Here is a 15989-nt window from a genome sequence, read left to right on the forward strand (position 1 = left end):
CCCCAGCATCGTTCTTTATCTTCCTCCCTTTTTTCTGGCTTCCCCTTAGTCAGATACTTTACCCACACACCAACACACACACACATGCACACATGCACATATACGTGCACATGTGCACACACACTTTTTTAGTAAGAATTCTCAGTCCCAAAAGATTTGATCAACCAGAGAATGCAACAGCTCTCCATGCAACATGAGACTGTCCGAACAAGCATCAGGATTGACCCTTGCTCAGGCACATGTCAGGAGAGGTGGGAGGTGGCAGTTAAGTCAGAAACTCGTGAAATCATCATGAAGTTTTCACTTACCGTTGGGCCAGTTATCCAGGTAATGTTCTGGAGGCCAGCTCTGAACGTACGTGTGGAAGGAGTCTCCTCTGGCTTCCACCGGACCCAACAGAACTTCTCTGCCAGAAGCTGCCTATCAAATGGGAATAGGAAGAAAAGAAGCATTTATTGGCAATCTATTATGTGTCATCGATGTCCTGGGCATATATGTATACTCTCGTTCATGTCTATCTCACTAAACCCTATAAATTAGGTATAATCGTCCCCTTGTTACAGATCAAGTAAAGCATAAACTCCTGAAACTCTTCCCCCATTGCTCCTCTGTTTGCTCAGAATTCTTTCCTCCCCTCCTCCCAAACTGAAGTATTTCCAAGTTTCTATTCTTCCCCTGTCACAAGAGAAACGAGTGATGCTGGGTCGCTTCGGCAAAAGGCAGAGAGCACATGTGGTTTTTACCTGTAGACATGGTGTGTGGAGGTAGAGAATAAAGGTAGCTAAAGGGGAAAGCTGAGGTTGGAGCAAGAAACTATGGTTCCCAGGTGGTGTCTGGAAAGAAGTCTGAGATGAGCTTTGAGAGCTGAAACAGCGGAAACAGGTCATGGACACAAGAGCAAAGACCTGCAGGTCAGAATGATGGAAATGATCATTGGTCCAGACAGATTCTGGACCTGGGGCCATCACAAATGGCTCTCACAGCACAACTGTGGTCCTAGCCCTTGTTTGTGTGGTTTCATTCTGAAAGGATGGACGTGTGACAAGTGAACCACTCATCCTTCAGTAATCACTTTCCCTCCAAAGGTCCCCAAAGTCCCCCCACTCCTGTGGCCCAGGCCATCAGTCACCACTTCCTTGATGTTGTAGTATCACTTTGTATCCATCTCTATCAACACTTACCTCACCACACTGTAATCGCACATGTCTGTCTAAATTCAGAGCTCCTGTTCACATGAACCATGTCCTAACACAACTCATTCATAGCCCTGAAGGTCATATACCAAACACTCAATAACTGCTGAATGAGGGGATGTGTGCCTGAAGGAAGTGTAGAGTTACTCTGGACTTAGGTGCAGTGCGTCCTCACAGCTTCTCTAGAACGGATTACACTCCTTCAATTTTTAGATGCACATTTATGTTAAACACCTTAACATTTTTGAAACTGGAATGTTTTTAACAAAATGATATATACTTTAATGTATTGGGTTCCCCAGCTTCATCCTGCCACACACATACGCTGTTATTAAAACAACAGTATGCCTTCTATACAATAGAATCAAGAAAATAGAGTATATTTTTATGAGCAGAGGAAAGATTCTTAGAGGTGCCAAGTCTTATTCCAAAGAACTCTCTCTTTCAGTCGTGGGGTCCTTGCACCCTACCACAGTGAGGGGCGTGTAACCTGAACTCTTTCAAGTCCCCCTGGCCACCACCTTCCTAAGGTGGAGTGGCACTGCCAGAGAAGCTACAGGAAGAGTTGCTTCTGCATCCTAACCCTCAAGCGCGCTCCAGGGAGAATCCTCTCATGTGCATCTTGCGAACAAGGAGTGAGAAACGATACAAAGCTGTCAGAAAGTAGGCTATTAGACCACTGGCCGAAGGTCAGTGGTACAAACACTAAATAGAAAACAAGCAAACGCGCATCCTGAATTTCCAGTCTTCTATCTGTGCCGCTTTCAGCACAATAGCACTTTTCTTTCCTGTGCAACAGTGTTGTTAATATGTCGCATCTCCCTTTCCAAGCTGTTTTTTCTCAAGGGCTGGGACCATGCCTAATTCATTTTTCCAGCATTGTCAGGTAATTATTAGACTAGCAGGTAATATTAGAGTGCTTATTACATAGGAAAACACTGTGCCAAGACTTTGCATGTTTTATTTCAGTTAATTTAATAAGTCTTTACACAGCCTGATTATTATCTCCATTTTACAGATGAAATAACTGTGATTTAGAGGAGCTGTCTTGCTCCAAATTGCAAAGCTAGTAAGTGGCAGATTAGAGACACAAACTCGGGTTGGACTGACTCCACAGCCTCTCTTTATTGTAAGAGATTTCATTCAAGTTCATGTTGTGAAGATATACCCCGAATATTTCTCTGTCTTGAAATAGGAGATGCCAGTGCTATTGTGTTTTGTAAGCATCCTTCAAAAATGGTTAATTCAAGACTTAATTCAAAAACATTACATGAAGTACGAACATATGTGGTATTGAACTTCAAATCTTGAGTGTCTTTTTATATGCTAGGAACCCATTTTAGAGATAGGTGAGGCCACAGAGAGCAGTGAGACTAATTCTCATCATTTTTACAGATTAAAAAAATATATGTAATACTGGTCAAACAGCTAGTTAGTAGAAGATGCATCCATACATAAAGTCAGCTCCAGCTTTTTTTCTGAAATAAAGCTTGGTTTTCATTATGACATCCCGTTGCTTTCCTAAAGAGGTTTCTTTGTGCAGGAATATTTTGGTTCGATGCAAAAATATCTGCACTCTGATTTTGTGATGCGTTGCTAAAAATAAATAGTGGTCACAAATGACTACTTATTCATCACAAAGTATTAGCGGTTGTAAGTCTTTTAGAAAGTGTAAAATGCAATTAAAATATGAACGAATACAATAAAGCCAATCTTTCACAGTTTCAGGGGTGCTAGGAGGAAATGAAGAAAATAATGGAAGAGTGTAAGTTGAGAGGACCTAATAAATTACTTTGGAAAACGCTTATCATATTTTAATTCTAACACCAGTAATAATAAAGCAAGCTAGGAATGCACTAAATACACTGCCCTCATCCCAGGAGCTTGGTCATTTGTGCTGTAACCTTGCTGACATGGAGGTTTCAAAGTTTTTCCACCCCCTAAATGCAAAGGACACTCTGCCTTTATCACTCATCGCTGTTACCCATCTTACACCATTTTGGTTTTTGGTCCTCAAATTTCAGATGGTTTCTTACTGTCCCCACGTAGAGAATACAATCCCATTTCCTGGCTCTGGGGTGCAAGGCCCTCCCTAGCGGACTCTCTACTGACCTTTGTGGGTATGTTGCCCAATGCACTTTGTTTCTTTCCTGAACCTTATTTCTCTGGCTTTTGTTCTGGTTGTTTTCTCTACCTGACATGCCTTTTCATGTAACGTTTGTTGTCAATAGTTAGCTATATTTCATGCTCACTTAAAACCTACCCTGCCCCATGAAGTCATCCAAGCTTCCTCAGCTGGAATGAATTTCTCACTCTACAATACTCTGGCTGCATCTCTGTACTTCCATTAGCACTCAATTACATTATATTCTAGATCATTAGCAGCATTTTTGTCAGTAGATAGCTCCTTTATCATGCTGGTGGATACTTAATTATTATTCTTTTTGGACCTCCTCATAGCGCCTAGAAGTGTGTGTGTGTGTGTGTGTGTGTGTGTGTGTGTGTGTGTGTGCGCGTGTGAGTGCACCCACACATGCATTCAGTAGGTGCTCTCTACAGGTGTGTTTCACTTAATAAAATGGTCTTTGTAAAATTTTACGTACTGAGCAACCAAAAGAAAAGCATTTTAAACACTCAGATTGTTTGAGTTTCACCTTTTAACTCTTTTAACTCTCAAGCAGGCCTCAGCCCAGAAGAATCTCTAAATTTATTATCATTTTATAGCAAGATCTCACCTGCTCAGTGAGATCATCTGGAACTCAACATGTTATTTTCTGACCGTCTCTTTACCACATCCCTTTATTCAGCAGATGAGACGTGTTTGCCCTGACAAACCTCCACGTGGCAACCCAGACGCCACTGCACCTTCCGGAGACCAGTTGCCTCCTCCACTCCCAGGAAAAGGTCTTATTTGAGGTTTGGATCAAGACATTATGAAGACAGGACTAATCATTTTATTCAGCAAATATTTCTGAAGTGTCAATAAGTTTTAGGAATTCAGAGTAATACTGAGAGACGATACAATCCCTGACTGCTCCTGAAAATGTGCAAGAGGAGGTTGGACTTTGGAGGCTGGTGGACACAGTTCAGATCCTAGCTCTGCTGCCTACTGTGTGTCTTTGGTAGTACTAAATGGTAACCAATGTGACATGCCCTCTGAGCCCCTGTTGTACGGCCATCACTTGTTACTATTGTCACTTATGTAAATATTGTAAGTGGTTCAAAGGAAGAAATTGTGTATTTTATATTATATTTTTCACAGAAAATAGCAAAGTCTCTGGCATGTAGTGACTACTTTTTAAAAAGTTTGTTGATTGAATGAGCCAATTGTCAAAATATGAGCTAAGAACAGCAAATGCTGAGGAAATTCAGAGAAAGGTTGTCTGTTGTAAGCTGGGGGGAGGGAAGGCAGTGAAGTCCTCCTGTAGGTGAATAGTGTGAATAGGGTTGAAACTAGCAGAGCAAAGGGAATAGGTAACAAGCTTCCTGGGGGCAGAAATTGTACCTGTCTGTATGTGTCCCCAGCTTGTAGCATATGGCCTGATCGTGGTAGGAATTTAATAAGTATCAGTTATATGAATGAATGGCTTCTATGTGTAAGGAAGATTGTTAGTAGCAATAAATCAGGATTGACTACAGTATGTGTTAAGAAAAAAGATGAGATGAGGAAGGCAGTCTGATGACCAGATGGACAGACAGCATAGAGATATGGTCAGCAAGGAAAAAATGAAATAGATGTTGGGGAGCCTTGAATATCAAGTTGAGTGTGGGGAATGGGAAGCCATCTTGGATTTGTGTGAAGGGGTATTATGCACAGAACTGGAAAGGGTCGGAAAACTAGGACATCAGGTGGCAGGAGGTGAGGAGGAATGGACTGAGTGCTGGCAGAGAGAATAGAAAAGAAGAATCAGGGCTTCCCTGGTGGCGCAGTGGTTGAGAATCCACCTGCCGATGCAGGGGACACGGGTTCGTGCCACGGTCCGGGAAGATCCCACATGCCGCGGAGCGGCTGGGCCCGTGAGCCATGGCCGCCGAGCCTGCGCGTCCGGAGCCTGTGCTCCGCAACGGGAGAGGCCACAACAGTGAGAGGCCCGTGTACCGCAAAAAAAAAAAAAGAAAGGAAGGATCAATAGGCTCAGTAGCTGATTGGATAAGGGAGAAAGACAAGCAAGACTTGATGTTTTAACTCTTCGACGCTGAGAGAATGGTGGTGCCCCAGAAACGTGAATGTGAGAGGTTGGGATGAGTTCCAAGGAGACACGATGTGTCGATTTTTGTCTGTTGCATCTGAGCTAATGGAGGGCATCTAGGGCATTTTTGTCTTACTCAAAAACTATTTTTCAAGTGCCTGTATGTTTGGGACTCTCAGAAGGATACAGAGTGATGATATAGTCCCTGACTGCCTCTGAGTGTGCCAAAGAGGAGGATACACTTTGGAGTCAGATGGACATAGGAATAGGTGATGATAGTTCTTAGATCTGGAGCTTCAAGTTCAGAATTCAAGTTTCAGATGAGAAGTCATAGCTAGATCCTTACCATGAGTTAGATCCAGTTCCCCAAGATAAAACAGTAGAGAGAAGCAGCAGAGGGCAATGACCAGAAAACAGAGCATGGTGTTCCATAGTTTTGGCCTGGTGGGATCATGAGATATCACCCTTTGCATAACTAGCTTCTTTTCCTCCTTCATGTCTTAGCTTAAATGTTCCCAGAAAAAGGCTTTCCTCTTCCACCACATTACGCTACTTCAAACACATGCATTTTCTTGTTATTATAGCAGAGAATGCAGTATTCATGTCTTTACTTTGGAAAAAAAAAAAAAGGCTTCACCCACCACTATAATTACCAGCAAGGACCATAGTTTTCTTATTTACCATTAAATCTTTGGAACCATGTGGCCCAATAGAACCTTCTGCAATGGTGGAAATGTTCCATATCTGTGCTGTCCAATATGGTAGCCACATAGCCACAGTGATGATTTAACATTTGAAATGTGGCTTATGTGATTAAGCATATTTTTAATTTAATTTATTTAGTTAGTTCAAGTTAAATTTAAATAGTTGCATGTGACTAACTGCTACAAGATTGGTCCTCACAATTTCAAAATCTACCCTGAAGCCTGGTACATAATACATAACAATAAATAGTTTTTGAATAAATAAATGAACAAAATACAGGGTAATCTAGCTTAAGTATCTCTGGAGATTTATTTATTTATTTATGGCTGCATTGGGTCTTCTTTGCTGCGCGCAGGCTTTCTCTAGTTGCAGCGAGCGGGGGCTACTCTTCATTGCGGTGCACGGGCTTCTCATTGCAGTGGCTTCTCGTTGCAGAGAACATGCTCTAGGTGCACAGGCTTCAGTAGTTGTAGCACGTGGGCTCAGTAGTTGTGGCTCACAGGCTCTAGAGCGCAGGTTCAGTAGTTGTGGCACACGGGCTTAGTTGCTCCATGGCATGTGGATCCAGTTGCTCCATGGTCCAGGATCTTCCCAGACCAGGGCTCGAACCCATGTCCCCTGCATTGGCAGGTGGATTCTTAACCACTGTGCCACCAGGAAAGTCCTGGGTCATTTGTCTTTTTGTCATTGAGTTGTATGAGTTCTTTATATATTCTGGATACTAAACCCTGATCAGATACATCCTTTGAAAATAGAAAAAAAAAATTTTTTTTGATCATTGAAAATAATCAGTCACTAAATAGCAAAAGAAAAGAAAAATAAATAAATAAAAATATAATTTTCAACTTCATTATTCTAACTTTTCTGCCACAATTTTATTACCCCATGTCTATAATTCTTTATTGCAAATATAAATAAGATTCCCAAATATGAAAAAAAATCAGGAATGAAATTCCCCCTATTATAGCTGGTTCCTTCTCCAGAATTGTTCATGTAGGCCCATGACATGACTAAAACAGTGAGATAATAAAATGAATTTCATTGTTCAGTAATGTGTAGACAAAATGTGTTCAGTAATGTGTAGACAAAATGAATTTCATTGTTCAGTAATGTGTAGACAAAAGGTCCAATGCGAGTCAGGTAGTAGCTGTTCTAAGGGAAACTCACTTGAGATTTTCCTCTCTCATCTCAGATTATGGTCCATATACTTCTCCACCTGATGATCACTGAATGCTTTTGTTATAAATTTAAGTTTCTAGTCTTAGGCTAGAAAGGGCACTAACAGGAAGGGGAAAGGGAGGGGGAGGTGAAATAAGAGGAATAATCTGGGTAAATTTGAGTGAAGGCTCTGCAAGTTTGGACCCTGAAAAGTGTCAAGCTGCCACGTGGGCACCTCTAGACTTCTCTCTGGGAAATTAATCTTCCTTCTTGAACAGAGCCAGCCCTTCCCAACCAATTTTCCATGGACCACAGCTCATGTAAAAGTGGTGGGGCAGGAGATGTAGGCTACTAAAAAGACAATCCTTTTCTCTGTGGGCCTTGCTATAGAGGTCTGAGATGTATTTGTGTTACTGAACCAAAATTGAGTCTGCTTGCCCATGGGCAGTAAAGCCAATCTACTGACACCAGGTTGTGGTGAAAGAAAGTGCAGCTTTTATTGCAGGGCACCAAGCAAGGAGTCCAGGGCAGCTAGTGTTCAAAATACCCAAATTCCCCAATGGGCTTGAGGAAAGCATTTTTAAAGCCCAGATGAGGGAGTGGAGTCGCAGGGTACGTGGTTAGCTTGTGCACAATTCTCTTATTGGTTGATGGTGAGGTAACCAGACGGTGTCACTTATCAATCCTCAGGCTCCAGTAGGTTTAGGGGCTACATGCTCATGGTCATCTGGTAGTTAATTTCTTTTACTTAATGGGGGTTTTAGCATCTGCAAAACAACTCAGGACCTGTGCATCGCTACTATTATCTAAGTACTTCAGAGAGGAGCTAATGCAGAGTATATAGGGGAGGGGTCTGTCCTGGGAAAGCCCCATAGGGTCCTGCTCGGTTACACTTGCCTGGATAAGAAGAAAAACAAAAGCCTTTGCAATGTGCCCATATCCATCAGCTATATCTAAAGCTTTTAAACATCAAGACCTTCCTTGGACATCTTTAAATAAATTACCTGTTTTGCATATAGTCTAATATCTCCAGTATTTCAGGACCTATTGAAAAGAATGAGCCAAATGCCTTTTTCCCTCACTGAAAAAATGGTGATTGAAAAACTTTTCAGACAGAGAAAAGCAGGAAGAGAATATGACTCAGATATGAAATGCAGTTTAGTTAACATTTCCCTTATCCACACGTGTGTATTTAGGATAGCTTCTCTAATCTTATATAAATGATCTTTTAAGATTTAATATCCTTTTTCTTGTTTAAATATGTATCAAATTCTACAATGGACTTACCATAAAAATAAATCAAGCTACATAATGTCAGAAAATAACACTTTATGCATATGAAGTTCCAGGGCCATGGAAATAGTAATATAAACCCTCAGTGTAATGCCTATTTTATGAGCCCAGTGAGATTTAAAATCATGACCTTCCTTTACCTGCAGCATTCAGAATCATTCTGAATAAATACTGAACCAATGGGCAGGCATTGTAATCTGCCCTATGGGTAAACCATTAAAATTCTCTGAGCCTTAGTTTACATCTGTGAAATGGGGGAAACATATCTGAGTGGGCTATTGAGAAGGCAAAATGCAACAGCGTTAATCAATTTCCCAACACAAGGGCCAGCAGCATGTTGGTAGTACTCAGTAATTGTAGCATTAATAAAATAATCCGAAAAATCCTCTTGATCTATTAAAACTCTTGTTACACTTGAATAAGTGGAGAAGTAGAATTTTAATTTCAAAAATCCCCTCCCATTTTAAAATTCAGCAAAACACATCAATGTGAAAAGCCCATTTGTCTTTTGAGTTCAATGAATGAGGGAAGAATTTGTCACCATGAAATTGTCTATGAAGCTAACTTTCAGTGATTACTAAAGCACCCATACACGTCAAAACAAAACATATTTCTACTGTGAAATAAACTGCCATTGAAGTTATTTGGACTTCAGCTTTCACAGGAACTGGTTTTGTTCTGCTTTGTTCTGTTTGTTTAGATTTGTACAGAGTTCTGTCTTCAACAGCAGATGTGAGCTTGCTGCAGAAGAAGTCGAAATAAACCACATGACAAAGAACCTTAATGGGAAGCATAAGTGTTGGCAACACTATGTGATCTATATCTCAGAAAACAAATTAACACCACACACTTTCAGGATGTATAGACAGAGATCAATAAAAAGATGTTCTTGCAAATGGAATATTGAAAGGCAAGCAATTGTACACTTCTGCCTTCAGCATCTTTCCAATGAAAAGCAAGTTGCAATACAGCAGAGGCTGCTTTTTCTTTCTTTTTTCCCCTGAATGCAGAGCTAGTTCAGCCTTCAGGTATCACACAAACCTCTCTTGAAAGAATCGCCATTAGGAATTACATCTATGAATGCAGTGACAAAAAAAAAAAAAAAGGAACTTGTCTACAGCTGGTCCATCCCCAAAATGGAAGGGAACACTTACCCTCAATCTCAAACACCCTCTTCCCACTTCTCTTTGTGTGTGCATGCACATGTGTGTGCCTGTGCTCACAAGCATCTCAAGCTCTCTGTAGGAGGAAAACGGTTTCAATGCTGGTGTATACGTATACTACTGGATTCTGGGTGGTGACTGCTGTTCCATCTGTAGACAAATGAGATGTGCTGTCGAGCCAGAGTGGATTGGTTTGGCGGGGGGGGGGCGGGTGTCCGGAGGGGAGGAGAGGTGAGAGGAGGATGGAGATTCGTGCATCACGTACTCTTTTTTTTTTTTTTTAATCCCCATCAGGCTACAAAGGGGGCTAATTTATGCCTCATATCGGTTCATTATATGTATTTGTATCCTTTTCCTGTCACTTGAAAAAACATTATGCAATTTAGAAAATTCATAGGGATGTTATTTTTTCATCAGAACGTGGTGCTGCGCCCCACGCCTGCTTTGTTGTCGGAAACAGGGGTCTCCTCCCAGCAGTTTCTGGATATGCTGCAGGTGCAGCAGCTGAATATAGGAAAATCTGGAAACCTAGAAAAGGCTTAGGAAATGAATAGGTGTAGTGACAGGGACAGTCTTTCCCACAGTGAAAGATGTGACTCTGGTCTGGCTTATGGGTCCGTGCTATTAGTCAAAATCTGTGTTCCTGTGAAATGCAATGTTTTTAAACCACCATCTAATTAGCTTTAAAAGAAAAAAAAAAAAAAGAAAAGTTCTATTGAATAAATGGATAAGTCACACTTTTCTAAAAATCTAAATTGTCTTTTGATTGGTTTTCTGGTAATTGCTATAGGGTAATCGGAAGCTTTCAGCACGTTTTTCCTCTTGCAGTTTCAGATTTTTTTAAAGCCAGTTATAATTAAGCATCTGTAGCTGCTGTTATTTTGTTCTGGTCATTACCAACATGGTCAATTTTTTGTGTCTCCCTCTCCCATAGTTTATTTTTTCTAACTATCAAATGTTCATTTGTAGGGCAGATAAGTGATAAGTCTTCAGAAGGAAAAAAGTTTATGAATCAAATGAAACTAAATTTTTATTATGCTCCATAAGAAAACTTGCCCTTTCCTTATCACATTTCTCCTTAACACATCTGTCCTTGGGGCATTGTCCTATTTTCTCTCACTCCATCATCAGCCAACATCAAAAAATATCTTTAATTACAGAAGATAATTATAGAAACCATTTTTTCTGGCTCTAGACACCATACAGATTTTCCAACTTATGAGGCCTCTTATTTGAAAGTCCCTTGATGATACTTCATTCTTTGAATCAAGAGATGGTCCCTTTGATATATTCTCTAACTATGGAAAGATGATTCCTCTTTCCATTTCATCAGGCATGCACTTTTGACTCCATTGATATCAACCTAGATAAGATCTCTAAATGTTTGGTGTGAGATTTTTTTTTCCAAAAAAATAATAAGCATGAGCGGAGAAATTAGTTAATTGCTTAAATCCCCCAGCAGGATGTTAGACATGAAGCAATGGCGTTTCCAACTTCTGAGTTAAGTTCTGCACTTTACAATGATGAGTTTGAAGTGATAATGGAAGATGAAAAAAGGATTTGTGATTACTGGGATAAAGTGCTAATCTGCACCACAGAACCTGCTGCATCCACCCCTAACATTTACTCTAAAATGCTTTCAGCTTTTAAATCCACCCTCCAAAATTAGTAGGGGGTTAAAGTAGAACCCATTGGGAGGTTACATTTATTTAATATTCAGTCCTTTCTTGGATGAAATATTGCAGTCTATCCTCACAGGTATTTGTCAAACCATTAGAGTAATGGTTTATAGCTATTAAATGAAATTGCAGTTCTGTTTGTAAGTTCCATTTACGCAGGATAAGCAAAGTGCCTTCATTTAGATTTAAAATACCTGAAATCTTAGCTGTGGCACATGAAGATTATGTAGACTGTTAACTAATTCATCACCTTTGTGCGAACCCATCACAGATGAACCTGCTCTAGGTGTCTGTGCCACACAAAACCATGGTGGGCGGCCAGAGTCACACTGTCATGTACTGTGTCATTCATTTCTTCAGAGCTGGAAGACCAGGCACTGGTTTTGTTGGTTTTTTTTTTTTGTAACAGCCTACATGCTTTTGGTTTTTTTAGAATCAAATGAAAAGGTGCTTTTAATCATTGTTTCCAGCACAGGAATATTTGATATAGTTCCCTCTGATAATAAATGGAGAATCATGCCTAGAGTTAAAATAAAGCTTTCCTCAGAAGACTTCTATGTGCCTTTTCCCCCATGCTTTTCACTTTATAAGCAATTTGCACAGACACTGCTGAGTACAAAGGAACTGAGATAAATGAAGTCTTTAGAACTTCACCCTTCTCACTGGGTGATGAGTTTGATTGCTTTCAACAGAAGAGACACTCTTATATTCAAATGATTAATTACCAAAACTCACATTTTTGGTTGGAAAAGATCCTCCACATCCTGCCCCTTCCTCCAGAGAATAAGTTAATGCTATGCTAATGGGCCTTCTAGTTTACAGTGTGTGTTCCCAATGGATCTCACTGGAGTGCCCCCCTCCTACTCATGACTTGAGGCTCATGTATGCACACAGATACTACTCTTCTCAAAGTTGCTGTGCTTTCAGGTAACATAAAATGCCTTAACCAGACACCCCTGACCCGATACACCTTTGTGTGAATTAGACGAAAGTGTCCCCTCCAGGTGTACCTGCTCCGTAGGGGTCCGGCTTAGCAGTTGCAGCAGGATTTGGATTTCAGGCCTCTCTTTACCCCTTGACCACTGCTGTTGTGCAGGGCCCAGTCTGAACGGCTGTCCAAGGCAGCTCTGACTTATCCTAAATAACAACAAAAACAGCTGTGATGGCCATGAAAACATACTGTTCAGATCTCATTCTGCAGGAGGCATGTTGACTGACAGATCGAGTTACTGCCCCTTTGAAACTACCATCCATTTGTGCCAAGGCCACACTTCCCCTAGCTGCTCCTGGCAGTGAGTTAGCATGGCAGAATACTAGTTGTGAGCTGCTCCTGTAGGATGCAGCACCCTCCAAAGGACAAGATCAGCTTGAAGACTTCCCATTAGCCTGGCCAAAACTTCCTCAGAACTGCGCTACAGCACGAGACTCACTTGGCCCAACCCTTCCTTCCCCTTCTCCTTTCTCAGGTGTCAGATGAGTCCTCCTTGCCTTCACTGGCTTCCTCCCCTTTATCCTTCACAGGCATATTCCCCCCTCTAAGCTTAGCTTGATGTCTGCTGCTCAAAAGACTCAACACAACAGCTAAGTGTCTTTCCACGTACCAGCCACCAAGCTAAATGATTTACCTTTGATTTCTCATATAACCCTCCCAACAGCACAATGAAGGAGATGCTCTTTGGACTCTCTTCACTTTGTAGATGGTTCAGTGGAGGTTTAGGGAGGGTGAACATCTTTCCCACATCACACAAGTTGCATGAGGCAGACCTAGGATTGGATGACAGGTTTTTTTTCAATCCATTGTTCTGAATGACTCTATTATACTAGCTGCTATATTTTTAAAATTTGGTAGGACTGATAGAAACTAGAAGGACTTTAAAATTGGAGGTATTTTATTTTTCTCACAAAAAAGGGAAAAGTCAAATACTCCCTTTGTCCTGAGAAAATCACCTAGATGGCCTACTGTAACCCAAAGATAGTGCAATAGATACTTACCGTTCTAGGAGAAAACGCTGTTGTAACAATTATCTAGAATTCAAATGCTTTCAGACTGAGAAATTAAGGCTTTTGTTTGGTATAATTATTATTTTAGAAGTTGCTGGTCTGGAGCAGAAAACTAGCCATGGAAGTCAAGCAGTGCTGCCCAAGTCAAGGAGGGGACCCTGTCACTCCAACGTTCACGGCCACTGGGAAGGGCAAGAAGGTTGTCCAAGTTCTATGTTTCAGACATCTCACTGAGGCTGGCTTCTACTCAATCACAAAAAAAGAAAAAACTACAGAAAAAGTTGGGTCAACTTCTGAATGAGGATCCTCATGAGTTGTGGCCTTTGAGAGGAATAAACTACTGAACTTCTGGGCTTCTTGGATTGTGGCAGATCTGTGGCAAACTTTCTTTTCTGGAGACAGACTAGGACACCTGAGGTGCAGTCCAAACTGTGTGGAGGACATCTCAGTTGTAATAACAACCACCATCGAATTGAAAGTGTATTTGTCCATCAAGCCCTGAATTAAGTGTTTTGTTCACATTATATATGCAGTATATTATCCTTTCCACAGTCCTATAAGACTATTGTCATCCTGGTGTCAAATTTTATGAAACTGAGGTTTAGAAATGTTAAACAATTTACTCAAGATTGGGAATTCCCTGCCGGTCCCATGGTTAGGACTTGGTGCTTTCACTGCTGTGGCCCTGGGTTCAATCCCTGGTTGGGGAATTAAGATTCTACAAGCCACACAGCCCGGCCAAAAAAAAAAAAAAAAAATCATAAAATTAGTAAGAAGCAAATAACAGGACTCAAACCCAGATTTTTCTGTTGCCAGGGCTCCAGCTTAATTACTAGGAGACAATTTAGCTGGAATTCAGACTGTAATAGTCTCACCTCTGTTCAAGCAACATGTTTCAGAAATTCTGTATTCAAGGAACCCAAGTGGTATTTGAATAACATCCTCCAAAATGAGAAAGGAATCATATGCAATAGAGTTTTCCCAAATGATTCATATTATGCCATGCAATATCCCTCCTTTTTAAGAAGTGCAAAAAAAATTTAGAAATACTGAAGTCGTAATACAGCTTAGTAAAGTGAGGTTCTGTTGAGCATCTATGGTACTCAAATCTTAGTGCGGATCTGAACCACTTCATGGGCTTTTTAAAATATAGTTTGCTGGGGCTTCCCTGGTGGCGCAGTGGTTGAGAGTCCGCCCGCCGATGCAGGGGACACGGGTTCGTGCCCCGGTCCGGGAAGATTCCACATGCTGCAGAGCGGCTGGGCCCGTGAGCCATGGCCACTGAGCCTGCGCTTCCGGAGCCTGTGCTCTGCAACGGGAGAGGCCACAACAGTGAGAGGCCTGCGTACCGCAAAAAAAAAAAAAAAAAAAAAAAAAAAAAATATATATATATATATATATATATATATATATATAGTTTGCTGGATCGCAGGTCCAGAGTTTCTTACTCAGTAAGTCTGAGAATTTGCATGTATAACAAGCTCCCAGATGATGTTAATGCTGCTGGTCCAGGGAGCTCACTTTAAAAACCACTGATCTGGAGGTCTTCATTTTCTTTCCTTGCATCTAGGGTTTAATGTTAGAAAAAAAAAAAAAAAAAAGCTCAGATTCCTGAACTAATGGAATTGATAAAGCACCAGTTAACAGAACAAAAATTCAGAGCTGTGACAACATGTCATGGTGGGACTAGGATTCTAAGACCCCAGATTATCGTGTCCCACACTTTGTCTAAGAGGACTCTGCCAGAGAGAGATTGGGACCAGTCCACAGTGTGTAGCACTAGCCCTGAGGTGGGGTGGGGATTGTGTCTGTAATAATGTTGCTTTGAACAAGTAAGACATTGAGATAATAAGAAAGATGCACTCATGAAGCAACCTGTGGTAGTTTTATTCTCTTTTCCCTGAGGAAAGTACAGCCAGGTCCCACAAATTCTCTGGACACTCTTGGCTATTAAGATGCTCTCTGGACATGTTAATCTCCAGGATGTCTCCTATCAATTATTAAATTACCAAGTACCATGTCATGTACTTGGTCATTTCCAAGCTCTGCACTGCATTTAGATTTCCAGTTTCTTCCCATTTCCCCAGCTCAGGTCTGCTTCAGGTTAGAAGCCGACAGTGAAGGGAGGCGGCACAAGTGACTTTCTTATTCCCCTACCTAGAAATTCTATTCTTTTTCCCCCACTGGGTGGGTGGCCTGCGGCATCCCCAAGGTTGAAGAGGTCATAAAGGAAGGAGAGGAGATACGGGGCAGGAAATCTTACTTTACTGACAGCTGTGTGATCTGTGCTGGCTTCCTCCACCCCCGGCTAGCGTTTGAAGCCCTCTCTCCCGCACACTCGGGTGGGACGTGCCATGTGGGCAGCCTCTCTCTTTTGGCTTGTGGCTCCCCCTCAGCTCCGACATCTGAGCAGAACATGGCAACCTGTGTTGGCTGAGATTCCTTCAGTCCCTGCAGGAGGCCCTCCTGGGCTTCATTTGTAAATGACCCTAGGCAGACACTACAGGTTCCTTATCTGGTCCCTGGGAAAAAGGAACCCCTGACCTGCTGTCAGGCAAAGGTGGTCCCTTCTCAGATGCAAACCCTGCTCTGCTGCCACAGGTCACT

General features: G+C 41.5%; 1 long non-coding RNA gene across 1 annotated transcript; it reads right to left on the bottom strand.

Annotated features, from left to right (window-relative positions):
• Positions 1 to 327: 327 nt before the first annotated feature.
• On the bottom strand, positions 328 to 14276 carry LOC141279765 (uncharacterized). Its single transcript, XR_012334580.1, has 3 exons — positions 13007 to 14276; positions 12392 to 12518; positions 328 to 420 (listed from the first exon to the last, which is right to left on the bottom strand). It is a non-coding gene; the product is annotated as an uncharacterized lncRNA (long non-coding RNA).
• Between the last annotated feature and the right edge of the window lie 1713 nt (positions 14277 to 15989).

The sequence above is a fragment of the Tursiops truncatus genome, chromosome 1 (assembly GCF_011762595.2).
Source record: "Tursiops truncatus isolate mTurTru1 chromosome 1, mTurTru1.mat.Y, whole genome shotgun sequence".
NCBI classification, from domain to species: Eukaryota; Metazoa; Chordata; class Mammalia; order Artiodactyla; family Delphinidae; genus Tursiops; species Tursiops truncatus.